Raw genomic sequence first — 12,089 nt, forward strand, 5'->3', positions numbered from 1 at the left:
CTTAGGGCTGTCTCTTGTATCTTTTTTGTCAGGATCAAATCTCTGTTCCTGCTGCACATTAGAAACTCATATGGAACTTAAAAAAACACTAATAACAAGGCTTTAATAACCCTGACTTAAATGGTCTGGGTTAGGGCCTGAGCAACAGTAGTTTTTTAATTATTATTATTTTAGAGGGAGAGAGAGAGAGAGACAGAGAGAGAGAGAGAGAGGGAGAATCTTAAGCAGGCTCAATGCTTAGTGCAGAGCCCAACACAGGGCTCCATCCCACAACCTTGAGATCATGACTTGAGCTGAAATCAAGAGTCGGCTGCCTAATTGACTGAGCCACTGAGGCTCAGTAATTTCTTTTAACTGCCTCTAGTGATCCTAGTGTGCAGCCAGAGCCGAGAATTCCTCCAGATATTGCAGATCGAAGTGATCTGGAGATGCTGGGGTCAAGGTTGCAGCAGGAGGGGTCTGATGAACTGATGCTGGAGAGCCCTCCCTCTCTCAGGTGCTTCTGTCATTGAGGCAAGGGCAGGAGAGAAGGAAATGGGGTAAAATGAGCTCCACCTGGAATAAGTCCTGGGCAATGATAAGCAGCCCTTTCTTGTCTGCTTGTGGGTTCTGATTTTCTGAGTAGCTGTTGAATAACAGAACACTGCAGATTTTTTACAACATAACTCCAGAAGCCTCATTTAAGCTGATATCATTATGGACTTTTAAATCTCCTGCCTACATTTAGTTCCTTTATTTCTGAATTAAGAAGTACTTAAAATGTAATGACTTGCTTGAATTGCTTGTTCTCTAATGGTGGTTACAGAGCTGTTCTCTTTAAACCTCTGCACACGGAGGATATTTTGATCAAGTCAGAGAGAGCAACATGAAAGCATTAAAATTATGGGAACAGAACCAACATGTCTTGATTTCCAGTCCTCTCTGTCAATTAAACCACATAATAAAACTCAGAGAGGGCTATTCCTCTCCTTGAAATAGTGAGATGTACATGTCTTTTCTCTTCCTTTTACTGACAGATCTCTGACCAGCCATAATGACCACATTTCTTTTCTGCCTCATCTGATGAAAACCCTTCTCGCCCAATGAAATCCAATAATCCAATTTTTACTTTCATTCTTGTTTATTTCCAGCCCCAAATAAACGGAGTATCCTTTTGCTAGATACCATGGCTCCCCTAGGTGGCTAGATACTGCCTCTCCTTCCCAATGAACAAAGCCTCCAACTGAGTAAATAGTAATCTTAAGCATCGTAAGAGAACAGAAAAAATATTTACTCGCCATTGGTAAATAATTCAGAGCCACCTTAAGGACTATATAAAAACCAAAATTTAATGCAAAAATAAATATTTCTGACTTAGGAATCTGCACAAGGAGTGGATTCATTTAACTACCTGATCCCAGATCAAAGGGCTTCACTGTCCTTATACTACCCACCCTCACCTCCAAAAGATATTAATATCAATTGTCAGGGAGAAAATTTATAACATGGAGTTCTGATATAGCCAGGATGGATTTAATTACCTTCAGTCAATTTGGGCAGGAGAGCATAAGGGTAGTCGTGAAAATAAGCTCCTACTAAATCAGGACCTGTATCTAATCCTAATGACAGAAGGGCTAACGAAAAGGAGGAAATTCTAACGTCTAACTTGCAGATGACAACTGTCATAGGAGCCGTGGGTGACATTCCCATAGAGGAGAGGATTTCAGAAAGCAAGCTCTCACATTAATTACTGGTTCACTGTGCACAGTGGATTCCTTCATTCCATAAATATATATTGAGTGCTAGTCACTTATTAGACACAGCACAATGAGTTTACTGGAGGTGTGATATTTCGTTAGGCAGGCGTGGTGACTCTGTTAAGTACATCAGCTGGACTACTTGGGTTTAGTGTACACTGAATTTAAAATGATCTCTGCGTCCAGGGTCCCAGGGAAGCCCTATAAATCATTTATGAGTTTCTTGGAAAATCATCTATTTATTTCTGATTTCGACTTTGTTTTTATGGAGTTGGGCTCCACAAAATTAAAATTCTTTACATTTTCTAATTATAGTTACTTCACTGATATATGTCCTTGATTTTATATTCTCTTCTTATATTTCCTAGAGGCTTGTCAATATGTTGTAGTATTGGGGCGCCTGGGTGGCGCAGTCGGTTAAGCGTCCGACTTCAGCCAGGTCACGATCTCGCGGTCCGGGAGTTCGAGCCCCGCATCAGGCTCTGGGCTGACGGCTCAGAGCCTGGAGCCTGTTTCCGATTCTGTGTCTCCCTCTCTCTCTGCCCCTCCCCCGTTTCTGCTCTGTCTCTCTCTGCCCCAAAAATAAATAAACGTTGAAAAAAAAATTAAAAAAAAATATGTTGTAGTATTTATCAATATAAAAATTAGCTACATATACACATCAGTATTCTATACCATAAATATATAAAGCATAAATTATTAAGTGAAAAGACAAGGTACAGAATAATATATACATTGTATTGCAGAGTATTGGGGGACTGAAGAAGGAAGTTAACTTTTATTCCCACCTTCTGTACCATTTACATTCTTTTTTTTTTTTTTTGAGAGAGAGAGTGTGCATGAGTAGGGAAGAAGGGCAGAGGGAGGGAGGGAGGAAGAGAAAGAGAGAGAGAGACACAGAGAGAGAGAGAGAGAGCGAGTCTTGAGCATGGAGCCTGGGACTCTATCCCATGACCATGAGATCATGACCTGAGCTGAAATCAAGAGTGGGATGCTTAACTGACTGAGCCACCCTGGCCACCCCTCCCCCCCCCCCTTTTCCCATTTACATTCTTTATCATGATTAACTTTAATCATCATAATAAAAAGAACTCTTTTAAATGAGTTAGAGAATCTAGACGGATACAAACAATGTTCACTTAGTACACTGGTTGGAAGTCCAGTGGTGTCAGCCATAAGGGCTTAAGCTTCAGTTCTACTGAACTTGATTGTGCTTTTGATAACTGGCAGTGTGTCAGCAGGGTGGATTGCCAAAACACTTAGGAGAAGTCACTTGATCAACTTGTCCTTGGCACAATGGCCATTCTGAAAATAGATATACTCAAATGAAATGAGTTATACTAAAAACTTACTCCAAACGTTCAGTTAACTGAGTGCTTGTCGTATCTGAAAAACATGCTTTAAAATGTGGAATTGTTTTATGTTAATGTGAAAAGCACTGCCTGAATTACAGTATTTACTTTTGAGACACGTCTTCTCATGATTTAGAGTGCCCTTCTGGGCTGGCTTACCCTTGCTCTGGTCCATTTAGGGATTTCCAAGCACTCAGGGCATATGCCAAAGCAGGAAAGAGTCCGGTGTCTGAAAGTGAGAGAAAAAGAACATATAGATAAATTTGCTACCACAAATATACACACACACACACACACACACACGCACACGTGCATGCACGCACGCACACACACACACACACACACCCACAAAACTAGGAAAAATCTTTTTGCAGCAAAAGTGATATAGGTAAGGTTACTTATTTCATATAAGATGAGCTTTTCCAAATTTATTCCATATACACAAAGATAAATGGGCAAAGTCTATCAATCAACAGTTCTCAAATGAGGAAATATTGTTTGTTCCTTCATTAGTTTGATACAATTTTGTGTGAGTCCTTGAGATAGGAGCCACACATATTTGTCATGGGGTCCCTAAGTGAAACTAGTAAGTGTTCCAAATGAGGAGGAAAGGACCTCACTTCCTACACATTAGGAGACTCCATCAGTATTGTGGGTCTTGTAACCACAGAAAGCATCACTTTAAGACAAATGGACTTGACAGAATCACTGCTGGTACTTCCTTACCACAGAGGAGTACTGTGTACTGAGCTTTCTTAGCTTGTAGCTTTCAGATAGCTAGACTTGCTGTAATTGCCGGCAAGAAACACCAAGTCATACCCAGTGCCATTCTTTAGCCTCTGGGCCTCATTTCCAGCATGTACCATTTCCACTGGGCCTCACATTCTTAGTTGTCCCCTCCTCACCTTCTGCTAGCTACTTATTACACAGTAATTTAAGATACAGAGACTAAGGACATAATTTAGGCTAAGGGTAAGGTGGAAGCAACAGGGACAGAGTGAGTCGATAAATTCGTGAACTACTTCAGAGACTCTCTCGACAGAACTTGACAATTTATTGGATGGGCGCTGTGGGTGAGAAAAAGGGAGGAGTGATGGATGGCACCCAGGCTTTTGGTGTAAGCACCTGGGAGAGTGTAGTGCCAGGAATGAAGATAGAAAAATTACAGGAAGAAGAGTATGAGAAAGAGATGAATTCAGTTCTGAACATGTTGAGTTTGAGGTATCTGTGAGATACCAAAGAAGAGATGTCGCGAAAGGTTCAGTTATATTCCTCTGGAGTTAAACAGGGAGATCTGGGCTGGAGATACATATGTAGTTGTCATCAACATAAAGATGGGAATCAAGCCATCCATGGGTGTGGATGAGTTTGCTTAAGGCATGTTTGTAGCATGAGATGCTAAGTGGGCCCAGGCTAGAGTCCTGAGTAACCCCAATTATTTAGGGATGGGTCAAGAAGGAAGAGCTAATAAAACAGCAAGAGAAGTAAAAGGAAAATTGGGACCGTGCCTTTGTTCCCACTGATCCCTTTCCCTGGAGTGACCTCCCTCTTTTCTTTGCATGGTAAAATACAGCTAATCCTTCAAGATATCTCAAATGTCTCTTCAATGAAGGAAATTTTTTTGATCCACTCTCTATTTCCCCAAGTGCCATAAAAGCTGTTCTCTTTTCTCTGCTTCTATAGCACTTCAAAAAGAAAAAAAGAAAAAGAAAGAAGAAAGAAAAGAGAAGAAAAATTGTAAACACAGCCACTGAGGACACCTCCAGCCACTCCCCCTACCATTTTCTGAGCTAATATGCAGGAGGAATGTGACAGGTGATTCTAATGCATCTTTGTTTCCTAGCACCAAACAGTACATATGAAATGGTCAATGAGTGTTGAATTAATTTTATTTTCCTGGCATTGAAAAGTCTGTACCTCATTCTGACAAAGGTTTCAGCCCAGTGAGACACATTATTCATAAAAAATATCCATGATTTTTTAAGAACTCTTGATAACAAAATCTATTTCTCGTACGGCGTTGGAACTTAATTTAGTTTGTTGTTATTCATGCCACACCTACTTCCAAAAAGGATTTGAGATAGCTTGCAATGAGTCATATGAAAAATTACATCTTTAAAGACAGCACAAAAGCATCATGCAATGGAAAAAGGTAATAACATTACCTGATAAGTTAGACCATGGAAAGTTGCAGCAATTGAGAATAAGATATGGTTTTGCACTTCCTAGCAGACAAGGTGATACATTCTCATTGTTTGAGCAGCCCTCGGATTTTTGTGGGACTTTGTGTAGGTGGAGGACAGCATATAGGTACATTACTCAGACCAGCTAAAATCCTGCCAGGCTTAATTAGATCCTTCATTTATTTGCAGTGTTGTGTATAGTGTGCTTTTAGTGGTCTGTGAATTAGAATGACCAAAAAAAAAAAAAAAACCAAAAAAACAATAACTGTCTCACTTGCAGAAAAAACTAAACAGGACTTCTGTCCTGCAGAAGAGGATTCTTTTTTAAGGTAAAAACATTTTAAGCTATCTCATAACTATTCTTTCAGAATATGTTGCTTGAGAACACATGATGAAAAAATTCTGTAAATTTATAACCCTTAAATGTTTTTATTCTATTTATTAAAACACAATACTATCTTAATGCATTTTAAGAGACGGTACAGATATTTGCCTAAGATTAGGGGTACAGTATAGAAACATTGCTCAGTGAACACATGGATTTTAAATGGTTTTGCAATTATTCCAGAAGTCTTGTGATCAGACAATGGGAACCATTATCTAGGGTAATGGTTTTCTAATCATTAATATAATTGTTTAGTTCTAATTGGCACTATAGCTATTTGGTCAAAGAACTCCTACTCTGAAGATCAACAAATCACAGCTCTGGTTTTAAGGCTGGAATTGGTCTACCTGATTGGGGTCCAGAAAGGAATTTATCAAAAAGCCTGTTATCATCCCACTGGAACTAAACTAAAGAGAAAATATTATTAAATATTACCAACTTTCTTGCACGGTGATGAGTAGCTTGGCATTTAACGCTGGCTTCAGTGCATTCGTTCAAATATCCATGGCTTTCAAATAGGCACTGCCTTTATTTTTACACATTCAAAATTACAGTGTCTTCTGAGACAGTCCTAAGGTCCCAGAAAACCCCTCAGGTGATATGTTAGTCAAACTTATGGACTTCAAGGAGAAAATGATACTTTACAAAATCAGGTGGAATTCAGATTTTCAAACTTCCGCCAAAAGAAAGAGAACCCTGAGGTAAAATTTTTCTCTAAGTTTTTAAGTTCCACCTGCTGCTACTATGTCACAAGGCATATGCTGTAATTTTATTCTGTGACAGAATTTCCCTCTTCTCAATATTGCTAGAATTCAAAAGGATTATTTTGATTTCTAATTTCTTTAGAGCACCTTCATTTATTAATTTGTATAATGCAGAGAATTTGAGAATCTCTCTTGGTGTGCTTTAAACATATACACATACACATCCTCGAATCACAGCTAAAATCTGTTCATGGAAGAACAAGATTATTCACCAAGCAGCACTTCCGAATCAGCACTCAGTATCATTGGCGTATGTCCCATATCACTTATCTGCTCTGTGATTTGACATAGATCCTGGACCCTGAGAATTTGCTACCAACGAAAGCTCCTTGAAAGCAGAGACAGTTTCCTATGGAGCCTGTATTTCTGGCAGCATTTAACAAAGTCTGAGTTTGCAGAATTTGATTCAATTAAATGTAGATTCCTAACCAAGCATATAGGAGGATAGTTGCCTTCTCCTTGTCCTCCCCACCCTTCGAATCCTATCCTCCTATCTCTCATTCTCAACCATATCTCTTCACCTCCCTCCATGCCATTATCATAAACTCCCTTTAATTCCTACCATTCTTTTCTTGCCTTTGACCTTCTGCAAATTCTATTTCCTTCGACTGGAATATCCTTCCCCATCTTTTCCCCTGGGTGGGTCATAGTCACTTTTTAGGTCTATTATTTTGCCTCTTCTCTGGGAATACTTTATAACTGTCCAAGTCTGATCAAGTAGCCTCCAAAATTTGCTCCCACGCTATGATATCATAGCCCGATCAAACCATTGTAATTGAAGTAGCCCCACTAGATTATAAACTTGAGGAGAGCAGGCAGGGTTTGTTATTGTGTTTACCTACATATTCTCAGGAACTTGGCACTATGGCTGAGATTTAGTAGGTGCTTAATAAATATTGGATGAGTGAACAAATGAACAAATAAGTTCAATGACCAGGAATACTTTCTCAAGAGTCCTTTCTCCCAGAATCTCTTCAACAATTGTGACTTCAGTGTTGGCACAGTGGCATTGTTTTAGGTAAATTTCTAAGAATCCTGCTGAATTTCTAAAAATCCTATTTACTAAAAATCCTGCTGAAATTGTTCATGAAGCTGGCAGTGCCATAAGATCAAATCTGGAAGTCATGTTCACATCATTCTTCTGTGTAGACAAGGATGGAGCTTGGGGTCCTTGCCTTCAGCTGAAGGATGTCCACCTAGTCTTTCTCTTCCATTCCTACTTTGTCAACTTGCAGGCCCCTTGATATGGGGATGTGCTCTCTTTATTTTTATTCATTCATCAAGTATTGCTTGAGGGTCTCTTACAAAAAAAAAAAAAAAAGCCATGACTTGGGAGCTACTCAAGAACCAAAATTCCACCAAAGTATGCCATCATCTCAGCAATCGTGAACTAGCAAATGCCAGGCAGAGAATGGGTAAAGGGAAAACCCTTACAAACCATTCTGAGAGTGCTCTGTAAGTTATACATATGTATTGGCAAAATCCTTTGATCAAGTCTCAATATGCCCCTTTCCTCATAGTAAGGGATCCATCTTCTCTTAAAAACAGATTAAAGCACACTTAGAGCCATCTGGAAGAAGATGCTGGCTGATTAGGGTTCAGTCTCTCTCCTTAGAGAACAGCTTACACAAAATTACACTGAATAGAGTTTCAGAATCAAGCTGCTTTTCCCTTTTCCTTTTACAATATGTACTTTACAGAATGCATAGTGATCTCTTAAGACATTTTTGTCTTTTATTTCCTAGTTTCTTTCTGACAGAAATTCTTTTCTTCGCAGAGAAATAAGGCTTTTCTTTCATTGCCTCTATTCCCTTGATGACATGAAGTATTCAATCACAACCAATTTACAGATAATGTTGTGCTAGTTTCTGGTGTGTTTGTCAGTTTCGTCACCTGTGCCAGATTGTCAAATGCATGCCCTAGATAACGTGGATACCTTAGTCAACAAGTTTCATCGTGCTTGTCAATGGAAATGTGGACATTTTCCTCTCGGTTCTTTTTTTCTTGCCTGTACCTTTTTGGATGACTTTGAATTGGATGTTCCTAGCCTGGCCAGTGCCTCTTGCTCTATAATCCTTCTAGTTACAGAATTAACCCTGTTGTTAGCTATTTGTCAATCAACTTATAATACAGTGTCAAATTAATTCCCTGCATCACTACAGGTTTTCAGCTGGGAAGTGCAGGAGAGATGAGAACAAAGCAAATCTTATACCATCAGGTCAGAAAAGTGCCTGGAGGGTCTTCACTCAGAGGTTCTTTCCTGACTTATCAGTGGCAGTCAGCTGAGCTGAAGCTCTCCAGGTGGTTCCTGCTTTCTTTCCCCTAAAGGAAAGGAAATAGCCAAATGATATGAAATGCCACAAAGGGTCTAGTAGCAATCCAATTCTTCAGGGTCGTTTGAATAAAGCAGCTTGATAAGCGTTACCTGAAAGTGCAGGTTGGGGATAATTTTGGTTTCGTTTTGGGGAGGGACAGGCAGAAGGGAAGAGCTCAGTGACAGTTTTGGTGATCTTGTCAATATTAGTGACCTAACTTACGTTTGTTAAAAATAAAGCAAAAGATAAGAGGCAAGGGAGTTACAGACTACAGATTTCTTTTTTTTTTTAATGTTTTATTTTTGAGAGAGTACTAGTGGGGGAGGGGCAGAGAGAGAAGGCGACGCAGAATCTGAAGTAGGCTTATGGTTCTGAGCTGTCAGCATAGAGTCTGACTCGGAATGCCAACTCACAAACCATGAGATCATGACCTGAGCCAAAGTCGAATGCTTAACCAACTGAGCCACCCAGGTGTCCCCCGACTACAGATTTCTAACCTGCAGATCTCTACCTGTATATTTATGCAGCCAGACTCTCCTTTTCTCTCTTAGTCAATAGCAGGGGTCGTGTGGGCATGCTTGTTTCCTCTCCCTCAATAAGTTGACAGCTGTAACAGAAAAGTTGGCATGTCCCTAGATTGCAGCACCGAGGTGGCACACAGCTCTATGATCAACTAATGACCAGTCAGTGGGAAGCAGCTATGATTGGGACACAGACGTGAAAGTACTGTGTTCTATGATCTCTATGCAGGGCTGACTTTACAGGCATGTGACTTTACAGCCACTTAAAAGAACCCTATGCTTGGTCTAATACTCTGCTGTTGCTTTCTTGAAATTCTTAATAATTTCCAAAGAAGGGACCTCGTATTTTCATTTTGGGCTAAGCCCACAAAATTATGTAGCCAGTTCTTTCTTCAACACGTATTGTTGAGACATAAAAAAGCAGGGGGTAAATCATGGGTAAAAAATTAGCTCTATGTGTACTTTAAACCACTTCCAGCCCCCACTCCCTGATCCCACCCTCATTTATGTACGTGTTGAGAGACAATTTTGAGAATAGTTAAGGGTAAAGACTCTGTAGCTAGATTGCTTGGGTTTAAAACATACCATAGGAAAATTACCATACTTTTTGGTGCCTCAGCATCCTCACCTGTAAAATGGGGTAAAAATATGGTCTATCTCACAGAATTGTTGTAAGGATTGAGTGATTTAACAAATGGAAAGTCCTTAGAGCACAGCCCGGCCCTTACTAGTGCTAGATTATCTATTGTGTTATTATTTTTAATCTAGGTTATATTATCTAATTAGATTGTATTTGGAAGACTATATAATAAACCAATAAAAATGGTTCCCTACAGAGAAGGGGACTAGGGAACAGGAATAGGAGCAGAAGTGGATTTTGTAAGACTCAAACTTAAGGGTCCCTTTAAGAAAAGCAATAGATATTCATTGTTTGAATAAAAGCTGTATAATTTAAAAGAACTGATTTTTCAAAATCTGACAAACATAAATAATAAAATATAAATGCATTTTTAAAAAAGAAGAGCAATAGGTAAGTAAGGCAGGGCTGTCTGAGTGACTCAGTTGGTTGAGAGTCCAACTCTTGATTTCAGCTCAGGTCATGATCCCAGGGTCATGGGATTGAGCCCTGTGTTGGGCTCTGTGCTGAGTATGGAGTCTGCTTAAGATTCTGTCCCTTCTCTTCTGTCCCTCTCCCCAACTTATGATCTCTCTCTAAAATAAAATTTAAAAATAAGGCAAACATTTATTTTGAAAGAAAACATTTTTAATGCTGAAAAACACTAAAAGTTTAGAAAATATAAAATAATTTCTTTATTAATTGACTAATAAATCTTTAAACGTTTCCCCCATATTTTTGCTGCACAATCTTTGCCTCATCATGTGAAAATTTTATAATATTCTTTCCTATGAGAAAATGAATATATTTCTATTACCTGTGAGAATAGAAAGATAATTCTGTTTTTCCCATCTATATGTATTTTAATCATTGTTATTGAGGTATAATTAACATACCATAAAATTTATCATTGTGAAAGCACACTTTGGTGATTTTTTAGTAAATTTATATAGTTGTACAACATGCTTTAAAACATTTCCATTAATCCAAAAATTTCTCTTATGTCCATTTATGCTTGCTTTGCTAAGTTTCTTCTTCAGTGTTTTGATGCTATGTGAATGGAACTGTTTTCTTAATTTTATTTTCTGATTGTTTGTTGCTAATATTTCATACAATTGATTTTTTGTTTATTGATGTTGTATCCTGCAACTTTGCTAAGTGTGCATATTTGCTATAGTAGTTCTTAAAAATATATTTCTTATAATTTTCTACATATAGGATCATGTTGTCTGCTAATAGTTTCAGTTTCTCCTTTCCAATCTACATGTCTTTAATTTTTTAATCCTGCATTATTGCATTGGTTAGAACCTCCTGTACAATGTTGAATAGAAGTTGTAAGAGTGGAGATTCTTACTTGCTCCTTTTCTATGGGGGAAAACATTCAGTATATTACCACTAAGTATGATGCTAATACTAAGTTTTCTTGTTTTGTTTTTAATGCTATTAACAGATTGCAGAAATTCCCTTCTATTCGCCATTTGTTGAGAGCTTCTATCACAAATGGGTGCTGATCTTGTCAAATGTTTTTGTGGCTTCTGTTGAGATAATCATGTAGGTTTGCCTTCTTTTCTGTTAATATTATATATTGTATTAATCCACTTTCAGATGTTAAACCAACTTTATGTTCCTTTGTAAAAGTGTACAATCCTTTTTCCTATGTTGCTGAATTTAGCTAATACTTTATCGAAGATTTTTGCTTCTACGGTCATGAGGGACACTGTCTTATAGTTTTCATTTCATGTAATGTTTTTGTCTGGCTTTGACAATAGGATAATATTGACCTCATGAAATGAATTGGTAAGTACTTCTCCTCTGTTTTCTGAATGAATATGAGTAGTATTGGTATCATTTCTTTCTTAAATATTTAAGAAAATTCACCAGTGAAGAGGTGCCTGGGTGACTTAGTTAAGCATCCGACTCTTGATTTTGGCTCAGTTTGTGATCCCAGGGTCATGGGATGGAGCCCTGCGTTGGGCTCCACAATAAGCATGGAGCCTGCTTAAAATTCCCACCCACCCCACCTCTACTTCTGCCCCTCTCTCCTCACATGCGTTCTCTCTCCATCTCTCTTTCTCCCTAAAGAATGAAAAGAAAGAAAGAAAAGAAAATTTGCCAGTGAAGCCGTCTGGACCTGATCTTTTCTTTGAGGAGAGGTGCTTAGTTATTCATTCAATTTGTCAATTTCTTATAGGTCTAGTCAGATACCCCTTCTTGGGG

General features: G+C 38.6%; 1 long non-coding RNA gene across 1 annotated transcript in view; it reads right to left on the minus strand.

The window, feature by feature from the left end:
- LOC123384478 overlaps nt 1-12,089 on the minus strand; it is a 165,750-nt gene that overhangs the window by 66,030 nt on the left and 87,631 nt on the right. The window contains exon 2 of the long non-coding RNA XR_006595609.1: nt 3,248-3,317. This is a non-coding gene — a long non-coding RNA (uncharacterized LOC123384478). The remainder of the gene's footprint in view (nt 1-3,247; nt 3,318-12,089) is intronic.

This window comes from Felis catus, chromosome A1 (assembly GCF_018350175.1).
Source record: "Felis catus isolate Fca126 chromosome A1, F.catus_Fca126_mat1.0, whole genome shotgun sequence".
Classification (NCBI taxonomy): Eukaryota; Metazoa; Chordata; class Mammalia; order Carnivora; family Felidae; genus Felis; species Felis catus.